Source organism: Zalophus californianus, chromosome 8 (assembly GCF_009762305.2).
Source record: "Zalophus californianus isolate mZalCal1 chromosome 8, mZalCal1.pri.v2, whole genome shotgun sequence".
Taxonomy (NCBI): Eukaryota; Metazoa; Chordata; class Mammalia; order Carnivora; family Otariidae; genus Zalophus; species Zalophus californianus.
The window spans coordinates 107627459-107652222 of NC_045602.1; the positions used below are offsets into that span (position 1 = coordinate 107627459).

A 24764-nucleotide genomic window follows, 5' to 3' on the forward strand; every position below is an offset into this window, starting at 1 on the left:
CAAAGGTTCCCTATCCTCTCTACCTATGGTGAATTTCTTTTCCACTGTACTTTAAACTGCCAACAGTTTATTTCAAGTGGAATAAAAATTTTAATTTTCCTAATGAGAGTGTTAAGCCCAAAGGCATTCTTATATATTGACTCATTTTCTTCCAAAGGAGTTTTGGAATGGGTCAAGTCTTCGTGTTAGAGAAGGAAGACAGAGTAACATAACAATGTAGCAGTCAGGAAAAAGCACTAGATGAAGAGTAAGAAATCCTAAGATCTAGTCCCAGCCCTATTTTGTAGTAGTCACACACATACAGAAGCAGCTACCCCTATGAGCCTCTGTAATGGCAGCAGTAGTCTGGAGTTAACATGAACTCTGGTTGAAACCTTGGTTCAAGCTCCTACTCTGACCCAGAGACTAGATTTCTTTCTCCTAACTTCAGCTTCTTCCTCAGTATAAAGAAAGTATTGTGCTAGTTGGTCACTGTTGATGGTTACAGCTCTAAATGCTGCTTCCAGTGGAATCCACCTAGGGGCAATCAGAAAATTCAAATCAGCAAGACCAACTCAATGCTCAGTGGGTGCCTACCCATAAGAAAGGTGTGGGGGAGCTTTAGTTCTGTTACCCACCTTTATCAATTTTCAGATGACAGGGCTGCTGATAAATTCTGCAGCACGCGTTCCAATGCTTGTCTGATAGTTATAGAAAATCAAAAACAAATAAAACACTCTTGCATCTTAAATTGCTTAAATTGAGTTTGCAGAAAAGTAGGGGACAAGGAGATTATTTAGAATTTATACTGATGTTTTATCTCTGGCAGACCATGTTAGAGATCTGTTGCTGTTTTGCTTCTGTGGAATGAATAAGCCAAATGTAAACACCTGGTATCAGCACATCAAGAATGAAACATTATTATCTTGATGCAATTATCTAACTTGTGTCCATTTTGTCTCAAAAAGGGGGGGGCATCCTTACTTATAAGATAAACTATAAGGTAAATTATAAGGTAAACAGTAATAAAATGATGCTCATAGTCTTTCATGGTTTGTTTCAGGTAAAAAAAAAATTTACTCAATTCCCGTTAAGTCCATCAGAAAGACTCTGATCCATACCCTCTTTAAAAAATTTAGTTTGATATCCGTACAAACCAAATGAGTATTTTATTTTCACAAAACCCTCTTGAATTCCAAATGATCCAATTTGTTTGTAAACAATAACCCAAGTTCCTAGCTTGGTAGATTGTAGAGGAATGAACAGGTGTGTGTGTGTGTGTGTGTGTGTGTGTGTGTGTGTGTGTGTGTGTGTGTGTGTGTGATCAGTCTATGCATAAATCTGAGGGGAAAAATACCCCTAATCTAAATGATTGTAGAGGAATGAACAGGTGTGTGTGTGTGTGTGTGTGTGTGTGTGTGTGTGTGTGTGTGTGATCAGTCTATGCATAAATCTGAGGGGAAAAATACCCCTAATCTAAATGATTGTAGAGGAATGAACAGGTGTGTGTGTGTGTGTGTGTGTGTGTGTGTGTGTGTGTGTGTGTGCGTGATCAGTCTATGCATAAATCTGAGGGGAAAAATACCCCTAATCTAAATGATTGTAGAGGAATGAACAGGTGTGTGTGTGTGTGTGTGTGTGTGTGTGTGTGTGTGTGTGATCAGTCTATGCATAAATCTGAGGGGAAAAATACCCCTAATCTAAATGATTGTAGAGGAATGAACAGATTTGTGTGTGTGTGTGTGTGTGTGTGTGTGTGTGTGTGTGTGTATGATCAGTCTATGCATAAATCTGAGGGGAAAAATACCCCTAATCTAAATGCAAGTAAAATTTATTATTTTGATGATGAGAAAACCAATTAGCATAATAAAGATACGCCTCAACATTGTAAATTTTTGTTCCAGTATCATGAAGATAAATACTTCTTTTTGCTAAAACCACACATTGCTACAATGTAACTGTAATGGAGGAGGCTTTTCAACAAGTCTCTTTCTACAGTGCTTAACTTTATTATCCTGTTACAGTATACTGGGCACAAGGGGGCACTGAAGGAGTGAACAATTCCATCTACCATACTGGAACTGCGACACCTAAGTGCTCACCTTTCACTCTGTCACCTTGTAGCATTACCTTCTTTCTTCCTTCCTTTTCTTTCTTTTTCTTTTTTAATATGTCTAGCTACTCTGGTCACATGAGGAAAAATTCATCCAGCCCTTGGACAACACCATCTTGAATGGCCTTTTCTAAGAGTATGCCTGTCATAACATCATGAAACAGCATCATGTTTCACTAAAATGCCAAACATCTGTGGCAAGAGTCTACTAGTTCCCTACTCAATATTCACAATATCCTTCCTTCTTACTAATAAAATCCCTATGTTGTTGGAGGCAGCTACAAACTACATTTCCCAGTGGCCCTAGAAGAAGTGTGGATGATGAAATGGAGGAAGAAGTCCTTGTTGTGTGACACATCTGGGAGAATTATCCAAAGTGGTATCCAAACTGGTAGGAGTCCTTTTCTCCTTACTCTTTCTTCCTGCCTAGACAGTGAATGCCACAGCTCGTGCTATGGCAGCTATCAATTCTGAAAAGACGGTGGAACAGAAAGAAAGAACAAGCCTACGATCTTGGTAGGGCTACAGAATTTTCACTACATCCCTGCACTGTCTCCTTCCAAATTCATGTTATGAGAAAGAAAGGAAAAAGTTCTTATCTGGTTCAACTCCCTATGCTTTGGGTCTCTGAAGCTTTAAAATAAAAGTATTTGAAAACTGCAATTCCCAAATGATACATCCTAAAAGTATCATGATTAGCAATGGAGATTATTCAGTTATATAGAGCAAAGGAAAAATTTCACTGAGCTTCCATCCAGTCCCATGAAAGATAACATATGACTATGAAAAGGCATGAACTAAAATGTATTTTTAAACATCTTTTTAATCTAATTGAACAAATAAAATATCAACTAGTATTCCACAGAGTAAAGTCTTGTCCTGATCACAATAAATTCCAATTCTCCCCTAAATTACCGTTGTGCAAAGGCAACCGCCGCTGTTACATCATCCACTGGACTCCACACTGGACACCCCAATGGGAAGAGCCGCAGGGTCAGTGCAAAACTTTGTCCATCTCCATCACTCATTGGAATGGACAGACAGCTGCACTTTCAACAATCTCTCCTCTCAGCACCCTGGTCAGCGGCCTCACCCTAAACTCCCACTGCTCCCAGCACCCTTAGTTCTCACAATAACATCACCAGAGGCCCTGTCTTCAATCCTGCTGCTAAAAGAATGCTGGAGAAACCAAATATTCAAAAGCAGCTTCTTCTAAAGAAATATCCTGGGCTTCTGAGTCTATTTTGCCCATGAAGAAATTATTTTTATCACATTAGTTAACTGAAATCTTAAACTCCCCTACCATTTGTACTATTATTTTCCAAGTTATGTCAGTGGTGGAAAATACAGTCTAGATTTTTTTTAAAATAAGGGTAAAAATTTTTAAAATATGATTCTTTGAATTATCAGTTTCATGATGTGCTTTTACTTCTAGACAGTCTAGTCAAAGGACACTGTTATTGCAAAATAATAGTCACTGTTTTACAGAATAAAGGACAAGGATGAAGCTCTACTTATTAGACGAGTTCCAAAGAAATGTCTTATTCTACAGAAAAATTATAGTGCTTAGGATTATAGGCCATATTATTTTGATAGAGTTTGCATCATTTAAGAAAAATCATCTTTAAGCCAAAAACATCTTGCTACTTTGAAAGGAAATCACATGGCTTACGGGAAATAAATCCTACCCTATTAGGATTCCTTTAAATGGGTAGTAGATTTATATGATCTAACTCAAATGAGTTCAGGGACAAAATCTTTTAAATTGCAGATCTTAAATTAAACACAAAGAATTGGTTTTTAATCAAAAAGATAACTTAAAGACTGGGCAGGATATATTAAATAAGGTTATAAAATTTCAGTCTGGGGGAGTGCTTTTAAAGTAGAAGTGACAGCCACCAGTCATAGAAAATGGCCAAGCAGGAGCTGATCTGCTCACTAGAGACGCTTTTACCTGTTTTAGTCTCCTAAGTTTGCAACTCAGACCTCAAACCTTGATAGTAACTATGAACAGTTTTAATTTTGGGTTTTTTTTTTAATATTAAACCAAAAATATACATGTATACATTATAAAGAATGACATAAATATTTTCACATTAAAAGTATCTGTACATCTGTTCCAGCTAACTTAAACATTTGTTGTTTTCAGGTGAAGAACTGGAATTAAGGCATTTTCAGCAATTAGTACACAAAGGCACAGGTGAAGGCAGATGTCATGACCAACAACTCTTTCTTCAATTCCCCATACTTATTCCATTACACTCTGGCTATTCACTGTATTATAGTCTGCAGACCAACAGCAGCAGCATGACTCAGGAAACTGGAAATTCAGAATTTCAGGTCCCACCTCAGACCTTCTAAATCTACATGATCCCTCAGGGGATTCATAGGCTCACTGGTTTGAGAAGCACTCTTTCAGGCTATACTGCCACCTAACTGAAACACCACTCTTTGGAAGAAGTTGAATGATACTGCAACCAGAATGTCTTAATTCTCCGAGTATGCATGTTACAAAAACTCAAATTAACGTTAGAAGTGTAAGTTTACACCACCTGCAAATTTAACTCAGCTATTGACTTCGAAACCTCACCCTCTGTAAAATGAAACTCTACCATTTCTCTTAACCCGCATGAGCAAGCAATCCATTAACATGAATTAATTTGGAGATGCTTAATATTAAAACAGAAAGAAAGAAACCAGCAAACAAGAAGACCCCATTAGTCTCTCCATCCATTCCTCTTTCACTGCTAGGTATGTGTTAGAACACAAGACGGTTTGGCTGTCCAGTTGTCTGCATAAAGATTCTTCTTTAATTTCTTCTTTTGGTCTGATTTGGTTGTTGTTTAATTTTAGCTTTAGTGAAAATCACTGTCACATTAAACACACATTCACCCATATTCTTGAAGAATGAGGTAAGAGATTTTCAATGGCCAATTTTACCATTCTCTATTTTTACTTTAAATACAAGCTTGAGAACCTATTCTCATGTAAGCTCTTATCCACTTACATTTTTGGAAAAGTATATAAATACCTGTTAAGTTCACCATTACTTGCTTATTACATGTCTTGTCCTAGATGGATTTGTGTCACTGAGCAATAGTTTAGAAACATTTAAGCAATAATTAAGCCCCATAAGAGATGGCACTAATGCATTAATCATGTAACTAATCATATAACTCAGATGTGGTAGGAAAATGAGTATGAATGTTTAAGTAGTTATTATCTGGGTTGGAGAGGAGGCAGGGATGTTAAGGAAGAAAGGAAAAAAGAATGGGTGTGAGAATGGAAACATCACTGGAATGCTGAAATTGCAAATGAAACCCACAGAAGTCAGGAAATTCAAGAATTAAGGCTCCCCCTGCTCCCTTAATTCTGCCCCTGGTATTGGGCAAACACACTGTGTATATATCTTTCATTACCAGATCCCATAACACTTAGCAACAGAGCCCACTTAGGATGGTGATGAAGAAGCATATGGCTCCTTATGAAATGAGGCTTTAAATACATCGAAAGGTTAACAACTAATATAACAAGGTACTTTTTCCTATAAAAATTTAATGTTAATTATAAAATCGGATAACATTGTTATGGCGTGAAATATGAAATATACAAGGCAGCACTCCCCTGGGGCATAGTTGATGTGCACCATGCTCATAATGGAATTTTCCCAGTGTACAGACATGGAAATAACTTTTTCTCCCTGGAAAATATATGAAAATTAGCTAATGTAGCAAAATTTCAGAATCGCTATTTTGCTTTACACAAGAAGAGTAAACTTCCGAGGCTGCAAACTATAGTTATGTTTGCTGTTCTCTCCCTTCAGATCTACTGTCCTAGTGTGTTTTTTTCTTGACAAATGTTTCTCCTTGCCTCTCTGAATGTATTCAAGGTAGAAAAAACATCTCAGGAGGGTGCTTACTTGAAGATCAAAAATGAAGCAGTATAGAATAAAAAGCTGCACAAAATCATTTGAAAATGCCCCCCCCACCCCATGAAGATACAGTAAACAATGAAGAGTGAACTTTGTGGAGATATCAGTTTTAGTGATTCTTAAAGGCACTGTTAAAGCTTTTCAAGAGTAAATTAACCATTCCAGGAGTGGCTATATAATTTGTATGGCCCAGTGCAAAATGAAAATATGGGGCCTTTGTTAAAAATTCAAAATAGTGACAGTAGAGCATGTAACCAAGGGCCAGAACTTCTAAGGATGGGGCCCCAGAAGAACATACACCCTGATACCTTTTTTGATTAAACCAACTTCTCCGCATTTCTTATGGCACTTACCACTTTCTATTATTCTTAGTCTTTTGTGCCTTATCCTTAATTCTCCCACTAGCCTATAAATTCCTTGTAGGCAGAGACTCTAAAAAGAACATGGGCCCTGGAATCAGGTAAATCTGCCTTAATTTATTTGTTGTATGTAATATATACATTATTGCTTATTTGTTATATGAATCTTAATTGCATTATTTAATTTCTGAGACTTGGTCTTCTCATCTGTAGAATGGACATTAATGACAATACCTTCAAGACATGATTGTTGTGAGGATAAAATAATTCATAGTGTGACTACCTAAAAATGGTGTAAATTCGTATTATTGCATTATAAGGTTGTTGTGAGGATTACAATGAGATAATAAAAAGAACTTCACAATGTTTAATGATATGGGGTTGGTTAAAAATAGTATGATAAATTCATACAGTGGTGTCCTCCTTTGCTGAGATGGATCTCCACATTTGCTCAGAGCATTCAATCACAGCACAACATAAAGAATGGTGCACGACTGTCAGCATCTGAAAGCTGGTTAGAAACGCAAATTCTCAGACACCCAGCCCAGACCTACTAAATCAAGAAATCGGAGGGTGGCGCCTGGTCATCGGGAGTGTACCAAGTCCTCCAGGTGATTCTGGTATGTTCTCAAGTTTGAGAACCACTGATCTACTACAAGAGCTAGATCTGTGAATTGATGAAGAAAGTCTTCAAAGCTATATTTTTATTAAATTACAAAGCAAGGTGCAGAGAGCTCCCAAATTGATTTCAAGCCCAGAAATTTTCCAGAACTGAGGCCCATTTCTGCACCCTGGCAGATATTAATGAAAGTGTTCCTCTTGGGACACCTAGGTGGCTCAGTTGGTTAAGTGTCTGGATTTGGCTCAGGTCATGATCCCAGGGTCCTGGGATAGAGTCCCATATCGGGCTCCTTGCTCAGCAGAGAACCTGCTTCTCCCTCTGCCTGCCTGCTGCTCCCCCTGCTTGTGCTTGCTCTCTCTCTCTCAAATAATAAATAAATAAAATATTAAAAAAAAGAAAGTGTTCCTCTGGCCAATGTTGGAGGAATCACACTCACTCCTACAACTTATACCCATTTTGCTTCTGGGAAGAAGGTCTCAGAGAGATTTTTCCTTTTTTGACTTTTTGTACTGTCAGAACGTTTATATATATATATAAAACCCTTCTCATGTGGTTCTTTAAAAATACACCTATTTGGGGCACCAGGGTGGTTCAGTTGTTAAGCATCTGCCTTCAGCTCAGGTCAGGATCCCAGAGTCCTGGGATTGAGCCCCGCATCGGGCTCCCTGCTCAGCAGGAAGCCTGCTTCTCCCTCTCCCTCTGCCACTCCCCCTGCTTGTGTTCCCTCTCTCTGTCAAATAAATAAAATCTTAAAAAAAATACACCTATTTATTTTATAATGAACAAAGTAAATAAACACAACATAAATGTGGGGGGAAAAAAAAAAAACTAGAATGAGGCTAGAATAAAAGGTATTTGAAAGTCAGGCCAAGTAGTGAAGGCTGTTCCTCTAGAGGCAGAGAACTAACCCTAATCTGTGGACTTCCAACCAATGGAGTTGAGCAAACCCTCCTTGTCTGGGGAAATCCTGACAGCAGGGCCCCTAATTTCATGAAATAAGCCAGGTTGACCTCAAAAACTGTTGGCAAGGAAATTACACAGGAGCGAGGGCACTTCACACAATTCTCTCTTTGGTTTTCATTCTTTTGGGGTTGGTTTCCATGGAAATCTGCACCTGCCAGTTCCCTGGGGTCTCTAAGCCTGAGGACTCTAAGGAAACAGGGAACAGAAAAGTGGGAACAATGCAGATTTTATAGGCTTCTTTCACTTAGCATTTTTGCTTATGAGGTTCTCAGAAGACTAACTGTGAGGCTGCAAAGAAATTCCACTTGTAATATCCCCTTTATTTACCACTTTCTTGCTTTCTGGAACCTTGAAAATGTAAGATAATAAGGCTTCAGTGCATAGTTATTTTGTATACAGATATGAAATGGGGTCAAATGCCAGGAACAGCATTGTTTTCAGAATGTTTTGGTAATGATAAGAATCCTTTATATTTACAGGGAGAAATACTTACCCAAAGAACCCAGGGCCCTTTAAATCTTTAAAATTTGCCTTGAGCCAGAGAAGTAAGAGCACAAATTTTTACTATTTTGAATCCAAAGTGTTAGAGTCACTAAGACAGGTGGTCACCAGCTGGGAAGAAGTGAGCTCAGCCAGGTGACCTCTAAGAACCCTTTCGGAGTAAGAACGTGTGACAACTGTAGTTACAGACCAGAATCATCTTTGCTGGCCCACATATGAAGCTCAGTCCTGATCAGCTCATGGCTCTGTGCCCTCCTTCTCCTCCCACAAGGAATTTAGGTTGAGAAAGGACTACATGCAGTTCTCCCCTGACTGGGAGGGGACAACAAGCTCTTTCAGGGACATCAGTCAACAGTGATTGACCTTTGACTAGAGATTTGGGGGGGGGGGGTGATGGCAAATAAATAAAAGAAACAAGTACCTAAAGAAGCTTACACTTTTTTAGGAATAGACAGTATATAATGCACCTACATTGTCAAAGGGCAGGGTACTTGTGCTAATCCTTGCTCCGTTGTTTCTGGGACACTATTTCAACATTAACCAAGAAGTTCAAGGCAAGGCTATTGTTTTTTGTTTTGTTTTGTTTTGTTTTTTGTTTTTAGTTTTTGGTATACATACTTTTATATTTGGTTTGCTTGCTTTGCTTGTTGGTTGGTTTTGGTTTTACCTAGAGTATTTTCTTAACAGTTTTAGTTTACTGTAGTATAACTTACATACCATAAACTCCCTATTTTAAGTACTTCTACAAATTATAGTGTATTTATAGCATTATGCAACCATCCCCACAATCCAGTGTTAGAACATTTCCATCACCCAAAAAGATCCCTCAGGCCCATCTGTAGTCAGTCTCTACTGCAGACAACCTCTGAATTGCTTTCTGTCTCCACAGATGTCCCTTTACTGGACATTTCATATAAAATACATGATTTGGGCGCCTGGGTGGCTCAGTCGGTTAGGCATCTGCCTTCGGCTCACGTCATGATCCCAGAGTCCTGGGATTGAGTTCTGTATCCGGGGCAGGGAGGCTGCTTCTCCCTCTCCCTCTGCCTCTGCCTCTCTGTCTCTCATGAATAAGTAAATAAAATCTTAAAAAAAAATATGATTCATCTACTGGGAATCATATAATATATATTGTTTGTTGCCTCTGGCTTCTTTCATTTTGCATGTTTTACAAATTCAGCCATGTTATAGAATGCATCAGTTGTTTGTTTTACTGCTGAATAGTATTCCATTGTATGAATATACCACATTTTGTTTATCCATTCATTAGTTGATGGGCACTTGGAGAGTTTCCACTTTGGGGCTATTACGCATAAAGCCACTACATTCATAATAAAAGTCTTTGGGAGAACATATATTTTCATTTCTCTTGGGTAGATACTTAGGAGTGGAATTACTGGGTTGTATGGTAAATTTATGTTTAACTTTTTAAGAAACTGTCAAATTATTTCCAAAGTGTCTGCACCAGTTTACATTCTCATCAGCAATGTATGAGCGTTCCAGTTTTTCTACATCCTTGCCAATATTTTCTATAGTCTGCTTTTTTTATTATAGTCTTTCCAGTGGTATCTCATTGTGGTTTTAATTTGAATTTCCTAAAGGAGTAACAATAGTGAATATCTTTCCATGTGCTAATACACTATTTGTATAACTTCTTGGTAAAATACCTATTCAAATATTTTTTCATTTTCTTAAATTAGGATGTTACTCTTACTACAGTTGACCCTTGAACAACATAGGGGTTAGGGACACCAACCCCCCACTTGACATCAAAAATCCATGTATAAATTTTGACTCCCCTCCCTAAACACTTAGTCTACTGTTGGCCAGAAGCCTTATGATAACACAAACAGCCAATTAACACATATTTTGTATAACAGTATTCTTATGATAAAGCCAAAGAAAAGAAAATATTAAGAAAATCATAAAAGAAAATATTTTTACAGTACTGTAAAAAATCCATGTGTAAGTGAACCTGGGCAGTTCAAACCCGTTATTCAAGGGTCATCTGCATTGAACTGTAAGAGCTCTTTATATGTAATGAATAAAGACCCTTTATCAGCTGTGATTTCAAATATTTTCATCCAGTTTGTGACCTGTTTATTTTCTTAATGGTGTCTTTTGAGGTGCAAAAGATTAATTTAGATGAAGCCCACATAAATTTATGAAATTTTATGAATCTCAATTTTGGTTTCATATCTAAGAATCATCTGCCTATCCCAAAGTCATGAACATTTCCTCTTATGTTTTCTTCTAGAAGTTTTATAATTTTTTACATTTAGATGGTGTGTTACATTAATTAATCTTCAGGTATAAAACCAACTTTGCTTTCCTAGAACAAATGGTACTTGGTCATGATGTATAATCTGTTATATATGCTGCTGGATTTGGTATGCTAAGTTGTCCGATTTGCTGACATCAAATTCTCCATAATATTCCTTTCTAAGCCCTTTAAATTCTTCAGGGTTAGCACAAAACTCCCCTCTTTTCATTCCTGATTTTGATAGGGTCTGGAAGGGAGGGGGTGTCACACTAGTTGTCTTTTCAACTTTTCAACTTTTGGCTTCATTAACACTCTCTACTGCTCTTCTGTTTTCCATTTCATTGATTTTCACTTCAATCTTTATTGTTTACATTATTCTGCTTTCTTTGCATTTAGTTTGTTCTTCTTTTCCTAGTTTCTTAAGGCAAAAAGCTAGGTTATTGATTTGAGATCTTTCTTCACTTCCAATGTAGGTGTTTAAAACTTTAAGTTTTTCTTTAATCACTGCTTTGGCTGCATCCCACAAATTTTGATATGCCATGCTTTTATTGTTTAAAATATTTTCTGATTTCCATGTGATTTCTTTTTTGATCATGGATTATTTGAAACGTTAATTTCCAAATTGAGGATTTCCTAAATTTGTTTCTGTTGTTGCTTTCTAATTTAATCGTGTTGTGGTCTGAGGACAGAATTGTATGATTTCAATCCTTTTAAATTTAGTGAGTCTTATTTATGGCCTAACATATAGTCTACCCTGGAAAATGTTCTATGTGTGCTACTGTTGGGTTAAGTATCCCACAAGGTGTTGGTCCATATTGGTTGACAGTATTATTTAAGTCTTCTGCATGTTTCTTAATTTCTATCATATAAAATACCATTTAATAAATTATTGAAAATAGGCTTTGATGTTTTCAACTGTTATTATTGAGTGGTCTATTTCTTCTTTCAATTCTTTCTTTCTATTTTTGCTTCATATATTTTGGGGATCTGTTATTAGGTGTTTACACTTTGATAAGTGTTATATCTTCCTGACTAATGGGCCCTTTTACATTATTAAATACCCTTCTTTGTCTCTAGTAACATATGTCGTCTTAAAGCCTCTTTTTTCTCATAATTGTAGAGCCATTCCAACTTGCTTAAGATTATCGTTTACATGGTACATCACTGTCATGCTTTTGATTTTTACCTATTTGGATCATAACTGTCATTCTTATAGACAGCACACAGCTTGAACTTAAGTTTTATCCAGTCTGACAATCTCTGCCTTTGACTACAGTTTTCAATTCATTCACATTTAATGTAGTTATTGATATGGTTTCATTCACATCCGCCACTTTGCCTCTCTTGTTTATCTGTTTGTCTGCTACTACTTTCTGTGGGAGTAAACAGTAATTTTACAATGAACAATTTTAATTATTTTGTTAGTTTTTGCTTAAATATTTTGTGGGGTTTTTTTAGTGGTTGATTTAGGACTTGCACTGCAAGTTCTTAGATTATTACGACCTACTTCAGATTAATACTTACTTAATTCTTACAAAATACAGGAACTTATTCCAGTATAGCTCCATTTTTTCCTCCTTCTTTTTTGCTATTATTTTCATACATATTACATCTTTACCTGCTACAAGTTCAGTAGTGCAGTTTTATAAATATTGTTTTATGCAATCTCATATATTTTCAAGCAGTTAAAAGAAAAAAAAATTTTTATACAGTCTTATGTATTTACCTGTATATTTATTTCTTGCAGTGTTATTTCTTCATGTGGAATCTACGTACCATCTAGTAAAATTTCCTTTCAACCTAAAGGAATCTTTAGTATTTGTTATAAGACAGGTCTGCTAGCAACAAACTCACTCATTTTTTAATCTGGGAATGTCTTTCTTTTTGAAATGTCAATTCTGAAGGATAAATTTAATGGATTTAGAATTCTTGGAATGTCTTGAAGGATAATTTTAGTGGATTTATATCTTGGTTGACAGTCATATTCTTTCAACATTTTGAATATGTCATACCACTGCATTCTGGTTTCTTTTGTTTTGAATAAGAAGTAAGCTGTTAATCATAGTGTCGTTCTCTTATATATGATGAATCATTTTTCCTTTCTTCTTTTCAAGATTTTCTTTGTCTTTGGTTTTCAGCAATTTGACTACGAAGTATCCAGGTGTGACTCTCTCGGCACCTATCATACTAGGAAGTCACTGAGTGTTGGATCTGTAGATTCATTTTTATTTTTTTATTTTCATTATTTTAAAAGATTTATTTATTTATTTTAGGCAGGGAGGGGCAGAGGGAGAGAGAGAATCCTGAAGCAGGCTCCCTGCTGAGCTCGGAGCCCAATGCAGGGCTCTATCCCAGGACCCTGAGAGCATGACCTGAGCTGAAATCAATAGTTGGGACACTTAACAAACAGCCACCCAGGTGCCCCTATAGATTAGTTTTTAATCGGATTTGGAAAGTATTTGGCCATTATGTCTTCAAATATTTTTTTCTGATATTTTCTTTCTCCCCTCTTATCTGAGACTCCCAATTTGTGTATGTTAGTATGATTGACAGTACCCCATAAGTCTCTGAGGCTCTCATTTTTCTTTTTTTTTTCCTTTATCTTCTCCTGCTTGAACAAATTCTACTGATCTATCTTCAAATTTGCTGATTCTTTCTTCTGCAATCTCAAATATGCTGTAGAGCCCCTATAATGATTCTTCACTTCAGTTATTTTACTTTTTTATATACAGAATTTCCATTTATTTTGTATAATGTATATCTCTATTAAGAATCTCTATTTAATTAATAATTATCATCATATTGTTCTTTCATTGCTTGATAGTTACCTTTAGTTGTTTGAACATATTTATAATAGCTGCTTTGAAGTCTTTGTCTACTGAGTCCAACAACTGGACTCTTCAGAGATAATAGGTATTGGCTTTTTTCTTCCTGAACATGAGTGATACTTTACTATTTCTTTGTATAACATCTGGCATTCATTGTACATACTTTTTGCTGTTATTATTGAAAACTGTACACTTTGTTGAAAATTGGACATTTCAGATAATGTGGCTACTTAAGATTTCTATTTTTTCTTCCTGGGCACTATTATTGTTGTGCTTTTTTTAAGTGTTTAGTCATTTGCCTGAACTAATCTACAGAGTCTGCCTCCCTCACAGTGTGTGACCACTAATGTCCTTGCTCTGGTATTTTCTTTATTCTTGCTTTGTTAAGCCTGACTTCCTCAGGGTTTGCCCTTGTATTGGCATAGCTTATGGTCAACCAAGGATTGGTCAGAGGTTGTACTCAAACACCTTGAACCAGTCTACCATTTTAAGATAGATCTATGTGTAGGCTGGGAAAGGCATTTAAACTTCAGGTGGTTCACAAGACTGTCTCTGACTTTAACTTTCTGTGTGTGCAAAGACTCACAATCAGCCAGGATGAATATATAGCCAGGGATCTGTCCAGTCTCTATGAGTATGTGCAGAGCCTAATCACGTACACAGCCTTCCAGATGACCAGAGAGATTTTGGAGCTTATCAAGGCCCACTATGGCTATCTCATTCCCTGGCTCTCCCTGCTAAAATGTTTTCTCCAACCAGGATCACAGCTTCAAGCTAGTTGCAATGTTGGCCTTCCTTCTTTGTTTGCTACTGAAATCATACAATTTTCAATAACACTTAGGAATGTGATTTTTTTTTTTTACCCCGTTCCAAATCAAGTCATTCCCCTCTAGCAGTGAAGCTGCTAGTTTTCTCAACTTGCCTTGTCCTAATAGAACTTCTGCACAGACTGAAATGGATCTTGTGGATAGAATGAATGGAAGCATCCCAGGCTAAAATGCCACAGATTTTCACAGTTCTAACTCAAGGTTCAGTAGAATTTTAAAAAATAAATGATTCTAAATTTGTTTTTATATCTTTGGTGGACTTATTTCAAGAGTTCTAAAATGGTTTTCATAATTTTGTTCAGTTTCATCATTGCTTTTTGTGGACATTTACCATCCTCCTCACTTCTACCTAGAAGCCTTTCTCTCTAGATTAAAATGTGTGTCATCAGAACCCCAGCAAAGAGATTACTAGCGGGAAGGTATCTAAAAATGATCACTTTATTTTTATTTTTTTAAAGATTTTATTTATTTATTTGAGAGAGAGAGAATGAGAGACAGACAGCATGAGAGGGAAGAGGGTCAGAGGGAGAAGCAGACTCCCCGCTGAGCAGGGAGCCTGATGTGGGACTGGATCCCGGGACTCCAGGGTCATGACCTGAGCCGAAGGGAGTCGCTTAACCAACTGAGCCACCCAGGTGCCCAAAATGATCACTTTATTACAAAATAAAACAAAAATCAACAATTAACCTAGAGTTTGGAAAATCTGATTGAATAGCGATAAGAAAGAGTAAAAGAAAAAAGAAAAATGTTTTATCTGAGAATTAAGATAACTGGGTTCTGGTTCTGATACTGCAAATTCTATTGCATTGCTTCATCTTGCTGAGCCTCATATTCTCAGCAATCCAGATAAATAAATAAATAAATAAATAAATAAGTGGAGTTGGGAGCACCTGGGTGACTCAGTTGGTTAACCAGCCGACTCTTGGTTTTGGCTCAGGTCATGATCTTGGGGCAACTGCATCAGGATCTGCACTCCATGCAGAGTCTGCTGGACATTATCTACCTCTCCCTCTGTTCCTCCCCCTCCTCCTTTCTAAAATAAATAAAATCTTTAAAAAAAAATGGCATGTGGAATCGTATTACCTACAAGGGTCTTTCTACATCTAATATTTGTATTTCAGATGAAAATGGCAAAACATGGCAGGGAGATGCTTAAAGGACCACAGTAACAGTGAAAATACAAGCAAGTCTATTGCACTAAAACACTTAGAGCTACTTTCTTGGTAAAACTCTCCGGTAAGCATATATTTGGCTCAGTGCACACTCAGAAACATGAATGTGTCACTCGACCCAAGCACTCATAGGTCCTTTGACATGCTCATATAATCAAAATGTACAAGCAATGGCTTGCTTGAGAATATAAATAATAAGTAGATAACCAAGGCCTAAGCATCACAAATTATTGTGTAACATGATGTCTGTCCATCTAAAGACAAGATTTCAAATCTCTACTCCCCACTTAGTAACTGCAGGTAAGAATCCTTACTATTCTAGGCCTCAAGTTCCTCATCTGAAAAATGAGTGTAAAATCATTAAAACAAATACGGCATTTCAAATATACAGCACAGAGCCTGGATATAAATGCTCCATAAATTGTCATAGTTATAATGATTTCATATACCCAGGGGTGGTCCTCTGGGTTGACAACAGAGGTATCTGTGTGCATGAAGGTGGGAATCCACACCCAATCTCTCTCCCCTTTACTGGACTGATGCTAGAGTAAGTCATGCTAAGAAAGCCCTCCTAAAAACAAACATCAAGGACCCATTATAGTTTCACAACCCTATTGTGTGGAATTGGAAAAAGTGCAACTGGGTGAGATGGGAGGAGAAGTAGGAAAGATGAGAAAGGAGAGGGCACTAAACAGAAGGTGCAGAGGGCCACTGATTTGCCTTGGGTGGTACAAGCAGCAAAGTGAGAGCAATTGAGGGAAGCAAGACGCAGGCAGGGAGCAGAGAAGACTGATTCGGCCTCAGGCCACCTCATAGATCCCATTTCAGGAATCCAAGGGTTTCTCCCTTCTCTTTCACAACAACCCCAAGCATCTGTATATCTCTATGACTCACCATTCTCTCTCCTCTATCAGCATAACATGTAGTTTCACTCCTCCACCTTGCCTTCCAATTTGGTCCCAAGCCCAGCGATTTCCCAAAACTGTGTCTCATTTATCCCCCTTGGCGGGCGGCAATAAGGGTTGACATAATGCTGACCAAGTTCACCTATTCTGGTGTGTGTTGTTTTTTAACACATGGGCCTTTCTACTAAGGTTCTAGGATATAGCCTCTTCTCAGTTAGGATGTTAGGAGATATATTGGCTTCTATAACAGACAAAGTCCAGGGGTAGGATATAGTTCAATCCAGGTTCTGAACCAAGTTCCTGTGATGCTCTTGCCTCTGCCCATCCTCACCTGCATCATCAGGCTGCAGCAGTTTCAGGAATTAAACCTGGACATCATAGTAGACAAGAGTTTGAAGTAAGGGACTATTCCTTCCTCTGGCTCTCTCTATAGAGAAAAGAACTTCCTTTACCAGCATCTCCTTGAAAACATACCCATTTCTGGCCCAATTCCTATGGTCCAAGAAATGGCACACAATCGTTGGCTATACCCTGAGTTCTTAAACTGACTGGCAAAATTCTCAGGATTTCATGCCCACATGAATACTCTGGGAATCTTGGTAAAATGCAGATTCTGGTTCAGGAAGTTTGGAATGGAGTCTAAGATTCTGCATTTCTAGTATCCCAGGTGACACTGATAGTCTGCACTTTGAGTACAAAGGAATAGTGGGTATGTGGATTAGATAGGGAAGGGCTTGTAAGCTTTTATCCACCAATGAATTCACAGGGCCTACAATACTACACAGTGCACAAAAGGTATCCTACAAATATCTGTTAAATTTTGAAGAGTATCTTCCCCAAAATTGAAAAATTGACGCATAGTTAGGTAACAGATCTTTGTTATCCATTAGCCCTTCTCAGACACAACTGTCAACCTCTGAGCTTTTCAAAATTATTTAAAACACTCAATAGATTCTGAAAGCTGAAAATGAGTAAGTGATAGAATACTTGTACTTTGAAACTGAAGTTACGGAAACCTTCCTTCCTTGTGAACATGTGTAAGAGATAAGCTCAATAACCCTACTGAAATATCAATATTTAGACACACAGATCTTTCAGGTGCACAAAATTTTGCAATTAGATGTATTATATACAAAGTTACTAAATATTTGAGCCTAGAAGTAAACTGCATTATTCTTTGCAAACATTTTAGCGTGGCTTCTGGTATGGAACAAGGATAAGTGGAATGTGGAAAAAAAAATTTAAATGACACAAAGTATCCAAATTCAAACAGAGATACAGAAATGAATGCTGAAATAGATACTCTCTTGTTCACACAGGGTTCTCTGATTCATTAGGAAACATTCATTCTTACTGTTTGCAGCAGTAGCTTTGTGTTCTAGAGAGGGAGCAAAGATACTTGGATAGATTCTTCCAGAATTCCATTATACTCACCCAGAATGATGGCTCTTGAGAGAAACCATTATCTCCAAAAGAAATCCCTCAAAAGGAATACTGTAAAACATTAAAAAAAAGAGGGGGGACCCCTGGCACTTGCCAACTCTGATTCCCTACTAAAGCAACTTTTCTGGAGTTACAGAAGATAACCATCTTTATAGCAGGCAATGCCAATGGCTAACATAAACTATGCATGTACCTCCTATCTCATTTATCTGCTGAGTAGCAGGTCTCAGAAGACTGTCAGAGGCCCAGTCAGTTCCTGTGAAAGGGCTAATCCCCAATCCCCATTTCCTCATTCCCCTGCCCTTATCAGGGCAAAATGCATATTTATTCCTTCTGGTCTGATTTCTGGAGGTGATAATTAGTCTCATGGAAATGACTACAAACCTGTAACTGAGATTTCGCAGTTGCCCCTAAGCTCTAAGCCTGCCTCCTGCCAAGTTCATAGGTTCCTCTCTGGCCAGGCAGTTTAAATATGGCTGAATTTCTTCAAGTATAGCTGGAAAAAAAAGAAAAGAGAAAGCAGGAGACAGATATCATCATCTACTTTTCCTTTCTCCAAGCAAAAATCGGCCTAACCCCTCCAACAAAGGAAGTGTATGGAAGCAAGGCTTTCCCTGGCAATTAAAGTAACAAAAAAGCTTCTTGAACCAAAGTTGAGACAACTTTGAATGCCTCAGTGGAGCCAGTTCTACAGCTGAGAGGCTGGAAAACCCCATAAACAACTTAGAAAAAAAAAAATCCCTACAGCTAAAATTCCTAAAAAAAACTAAAAGTTGCTGCCTTCAAAGAGACTTTTTTCCCATTGCATTCTCTAGGAAGACTGGGGGACTGGATGGAAGACAGAGACACTCCAGGAGGTTCCTGGACAGTAGGTAGCTTAAATGGCACCCCAAATTCCTTAGTAAAACCACAACTGTCAAAACTCTTGACTCAGAACCAAAGCACATTTTCCATAGGAATGATTGTATCTTTACTTCATTCTACCCTCCCAACTGCCCTCTAGTGTGCCCTATATTCTTTTCTAGAACTTAGTTTTGCTCACTCTCTCTTCCTACGCCAGGTCTGAACTCCTAAGAACTGGATGAACCAAAATGGCCACAAAAAGATAAAGAAGATAGTTCAGTTCACTTGTTCCTAAAAAGTCTTCCCCATTTCCCATTCCTTATTGATTTTAGACTCAGGAATTCTGAAGAGTGGTGTTAGTGATCAAGACAAAATTAGGGAAAGAGGGGCTGTGAATGGTCTATCTATTAGGAAATATACTAGCATTAGGAAAATTTGCTTAGGGAAGTTAATTCTCTGAGCTTATCACTGCCTTTGCAATATTGCAAATCTTTCAGCAACTCTAAATAATGGGCTTTAAGAGAGCGTTCTAAAATAAAATCTTCTTTGAAATACTAAACAATCTAGAGAATTTATAGGACCAAAAGTATTCAGATGAAAGTTTTATACCAGCTTTCATCACTGCAAAGTGACGAAAAATTTCCCCATCCTTCCCAGTTCTATGCAAATCTTTAATTAAGGAGGTGGCAGTGACTACTAAATATGTACCTTGCCACTTGAGTTTCAGGACACAGAACAAATAATTGAAGTCATTCCTTTACAAGATGAGACAAACGAGTAACTATGAAGATCATATAGTCAATCTGTATAAATTAACATTTAAAAGTCAATTAAAATCCACCTAAAAAGTCCTAGTTTTATAATTCTAAACAGTTGCTGCTTCTGAACAAAAAAAGTAATCCTTTAGTCTTCTCTTTGGTAACTATTCCTTCCTTCCCCACTCTCATTAGCCCTACTCCCAGATTTTTCTTTCTAACAAACAGAAAGAAAAAGGAAAAGCAAAATAACAACTGTTAAAATTCCAAGATTTTACTTCAAGCCAAGGCCACATTTCTAAGCAACTTTGATCAGGCAAATTACCTCTAAGTGTCTCAATTTTTCCCTCAGAAAATTGAAATAATTTATCACCTTTGATCTGCAAATTTGTGAGGGCATTTAAAGATCGAAAGAAACTTACCTGCTGGTATTTGTTTCCAGGAAGATATAGTAGGCATACTTTTCCGTATTCCTCCTGCTAAGTTCAACTAAAAACCCTGGACATTATATATAAAACAAACATCAGCAGATCTGAAAGGTTAATTAGAGGAAGGCAGTACAGCTAGGGACCTTGGGCTGGAAGAACATAGGTGGTAAGTTCTCTGGGGCTTCTTTCTGCTTCACATATTCCAGACTAGATACTGGAGAACTGGCACTTCATGATCATAGACACAAAGGAAAAGGAAAAGGAAAAGGAAAAGGAAAGGGAAAAGAAAAGAAGAAAAAGAGGAAGGAAGGAAGGGGAAGAGGCCCAAAGGAAAGTCTGCCCTCTCTCGCCAAAGGACCAGGGAAGAGTTGTCTAGAAATACAAAAATTTTTAGATAATACAAGGTCTACTCCAGCCAAACAACACAGAAAAGAACTGCAGCCCACCCCCCACTTCTGCCAGCAAAAGCCAAATGGAGAGCCTAGACATGCACCCTTAGCAGGCTATGACAAGGTGCTCCAACTCTCTCTCCCTTGAGAGTATGTCAAAGGAAGCCTAATGGAGACTCAGAATTTTTACCAGTATTCAGTGGTAACAAGAATACCCCAACTCACAGTTGTCAATGGAAGCCATAAGGGAACCCTGAAATTCCACCCCATCCAGCAGTATGAAGAAGCCCCATACCCCCTGGGTGTCACAGGGGAAAACCTAGCAGCAGGAGGTGGCACCCCCACTTCACCGACCAAAGCACTGGCAGAGGAGGCCTGTTACACAAGACTTAAGTAAGATCTAGAATCTTGTACTACCCGAACTGTTCAGGTTTCAATAAAAAAATCACTTGTTATACCAAGAACCAGGAAGAACTCAAACTAAATGAGAAAAAACAATCACGAGATGCTGCTCCAAGATGATACAGATGTTAGAATTATCGGACAAGGATTTTAAAGCAGCCATAAAAAAACTGCTCAGAAGAATAGTTACACACATACTTGAAATAAACGAGTGTACAAAAAGTCCTGGCAAAAAAATAGAAGATATAAGGGAAAAACCAAATGGAAATTTAGACTGAAAAACAAAACAACTGATAAAAGAAACTCCACAGATGGGCTCAACACCAGAATGAATAAGGCAGAGGAGAGAATCCGTGAACTTGAACATAACAGAAATTATTCAACTCAAGCAACAGAGAACAGACTGAAAGAAATGAAGTCTCGGGGATATATGGAACTGTAACAAGAGATCTTGCCATTGAAGTCCTGGAAAGAAAGGGGAGAGAAGACGAGATTGAAAAGAACAGTCAAAGACATATGGCAAAAAATTTCCTAAACTTAGAAAGAAGGGGGGGCGGGGGGCGGCCTCCAAATTCAAGCAGAGTGAACTTCAAACAAACAAAAAAACCAAAAAAATCCATTCTGAGACACACCACAAACTTCTGAAGACTAAAGGCAAAGAAAATCTCAAAAGCAGCCTGAGAAAAATGACTCATTGCTTATAGGGGTAAAAAACAATTCAAATAGCAGAGCATTTCTCACCAGAAACCACAGAAGGCAGAGGAAGTAGCACAGTGTTTTTTATACGTTGGTGGGGCGGGGAGGGGAAAAAAAAAAAAAAAAAGATCAACCCAGAATCCTATACCCAGTTGACAGTACCCTTCAACAACGAAAGCGAAACCAAAACATCCTCAGGTGAAGAAAACCTAAGAGAATTTGTTGCCAGCAGACCTACCTTAAAAGAGTAACCGAAGAACAGCGCGTACCACGGGACGGGGAAACCACAGCCCCAGGCACCCAGCGGCACTGAGAAATCGCTGCCAAGCCGCCAAGTCGCCATGCCGCTCTGGCGGGACTCTCGCCGCCTCCAGCTCTCGCGGGAGTGCCGTCCTGGGTGCGCGCGCATCCAGCCGCTGCAAGGGCTGCTGCCGTGAGCGCGAGAATCGATCAAAGGACTTCGTGGAACTTTCATAACGAAGAGGGTCCACAGAAAGAACAGATATATGGGGTAAGTACAATAGGCTTTCCTTTTCTTACTGACTTTTCTAAATTATGTTCAATGGTGGAAGCAAAAATTATAACCTTGTCTAACATGGTTGGCAATGAATACAAGGAAATATTTGAGACCCCCATGTTCTAAATGACGATGGGTAAAGGGAGGTAAGATTTCTTCACTTTAGTTTCCCCAGTACCTAGTTATATACTAAAAATGCCTTACAGAGAGATGCACTAAAAAAAAAAAGAAAAACTATAGGTAAGTTAAAATAGAATTCTAAAAAAGGTTCAAGTAAGACAGGCAGGAAAAAGAAAACAAAAGGCAGTGAGTACAAAGAGAAATGATAAAAAGACAGACTTATGCAGTTATCAATAACGTATTGCATGTCATTAAAAAGACACTGTAGCATTAAAAGACAAGGGTTTACAGAGTGGCTTAAGAAATATGACCCAACTATGTGCAGTCTATAAGAAAGTAACTCCATATATAAGGATTTAGGTAGATTGAAAGTACAAGGATGAAAAAAAATGATGCAGGATATTTTATGTTTATGCATATTTAAGGCAAAAAATTGACAGGAAAAATCAAAAAATCCACTGTTACAGTTAAATACTTCAACACCTTTCTCTCAACAATTTATAGAATAACTAGACATAGAGTGAGCAATGATGTAGAAAAATTCAATATTATCAACCAACAAATTCTAAAGACATTCACAGAACACTCCACACAACAGCAGAATTCACATTGTCTTCAATTACTCACATAATATGTAACAAGATAAACCAAATCTTAGCCATAGAATGGATGCCAACAAATTTAAAAGATTAGAAATTGTATAGAGTATATTTGACCACAATGCAATCAAACTAGAAATCAGCAGCAGAAAAGCAAAATGAAAATATTCAAACACTTGGAAACTAAACACTTCTAATTAATCCCTCGGTCAAAGGGAAATTCTCACTGGCAAAAAAAAAAAAAAAAAAAGTGAAACTATAACACCAAAATGTTCAAGACACAGAAAAAGTAGTGTTGAGAGGGGAATTTGTAGTACTAGATTGCTTACAGGAAGAGGAAAAGTCTCAAATCAATAAACTAAGCTCTCACCTGAAGAGCACAGAAAATGAAGAGCAAAAATAAACGCAAATAAGAAGGAAGGAAATAACAAAGAGCAGAAATTAAGAAAATCAAAAACAACAAAAAATTAGAGAAAATCAATGAATAGAAAGTTTGGTTTTTTGAAAAGATCAATAAAATCTATAAATCTCTAGCAAGACTGACAAAAGAAAAAAGAGAAAAGACACAACTAGTAATATCTAAAATAAAACAAGATACCACTACAGATTTTGCAGACACCAAAAGAATAAGGAAATATTACAAACATCTCCACACATATATTTGAAAACTTAAATAAAATGAGCCAATTCCTTAGAAGTAAAAACTGTCACAAATCATCTAATATGTAATAGATAATTTGAATAGCCCTCTAACTATTTTAAAAATTGAAATTGAATTCATAATTAAAAATCTCTCCAAGAAAGAAATCTTCAACCCAGATGTTCACTGAAGAATTCTACCAATGCTTAAAGAATTAATGCCAAATTTATACAATCTCTTCCAGAAAATTCAAGAAGAGGGAACGCTTTCTAATTCATTCCAGGAAGCCAGTATTACCCTTATAACAAAACCAGACAAAAATAATACCAAAAAAACCCACTGCAGACCAGTATCCCTCATGAATATGGATGCACAATTTTTTAATAATATATTAGCAGATAGACTTCAGCAATGTATAAAACTATTATGCCATGACCAAGTAGGGATTATTCCAGTGATACAAGTCCAGCTGAATTTTTTGAAAACCAATCAATGTAATCTACCACATTAACAGACTTTCTGAAAAAGAAAAATCATATGATCACAGCAACGGAAACATAAAATGCATGAAAACATGCATGTTAAAAGCTCTCAAAACACAGGAATAGAGGGGAATTTCTTCAGCGTGATAAGGAAACATCTTTTTTAAAATACCTACAGCTAACCTCCTATATAACGAGGAAAGGAATTCAAGATAAGAAAAACGTTAAGATGAAACAGGCTGCCTGATAGTTGGTCAACATTAGTAAGAAGGTCAGCTAGGGTAGAAGCACATATTGGAGCTAGGAGGGCAAGGGTGGGAGAAATGCCCCTTCTTTTTTTTTTTTTTTTTTTTTACCCTAATGAAGTCTTAAGGGCATCTTGTGTATGGGAGGATAAAAGTGTATTCTACCTGGTGAATGTTTTAAGTTCCTAAAAAGTAAATAACTGTTTCAGCCTTTTAAATTCCATATGAAATTATCAAATGAGTCATGAGAAAAATGCTAATGTCAAAATTAAAATTAAATGAATCACTGTTTCTGGCTGCAAAGCGGAGCACTTTGCTCTGTGCTTACACTCCACAGAAGGCCAATTGGCTCCCTGCTCCCTCCCTCCCTCCCCCACTCACTGGAGCGGCCCTTCTCCCCAGCACCTCAGAGGCTGGGTTTTGGCTTGGAGGGGCGCCATATCTCACCCCACAACAAGCATTTTCCACGAGGTAAGTCTGTGAAGTTACTTGTCTCCCAAAACTCAGTCCCATCACCATGGAAATGAAAAATAACAATAGGATTTTGTGCCTTCTCCAAGTTGGCATCTCAGAAGAGACCTTCAGCACAGTTTCAGTTGTGTTCAACAAACTCTCAGGTTTGTGATGACAGAGGACCAAATCCCTCTCACTCCATGTCAGGTTGGTTTTTCCAGCTCCTCTTTTACTAACATATTTCCTTATCTCCCAGAAGGTCCTAATACCCAGAGGAAGGAAATGAGAA

The 24764-nt window shown here is 37.6% G+C and overlaps 1 long non-coding RNA gene across 2 annotated transcripts in view; it reads right to left on the reverse strand.

Moving 5' to 3' along the window:
• LOC113938262 overlaps window positions 1–21784 on the reverse strand; it is a 122099-nt gene extending 100315 nt beyond the window's left edge. The window contains exons 1-2 of one of the 2 annotated variants that reach the window (XR_003524869.2): window positions 21658–21784; window positions 18291–18402 (exon numbers count right to left, since the gene is read on the reverse strand). This is a non-coding gene — a long non-coding RNA (uncharacterized LOC113938262). The remainder of the gene's footprint in view (window positions 1–18290; window positions 18403–21657) is intronic. The other variant, XR_003524870.2, reaches the window with a different exon arrangement.
• Window positions 21785–24764: the final 2980 nt, after the last annotated feature.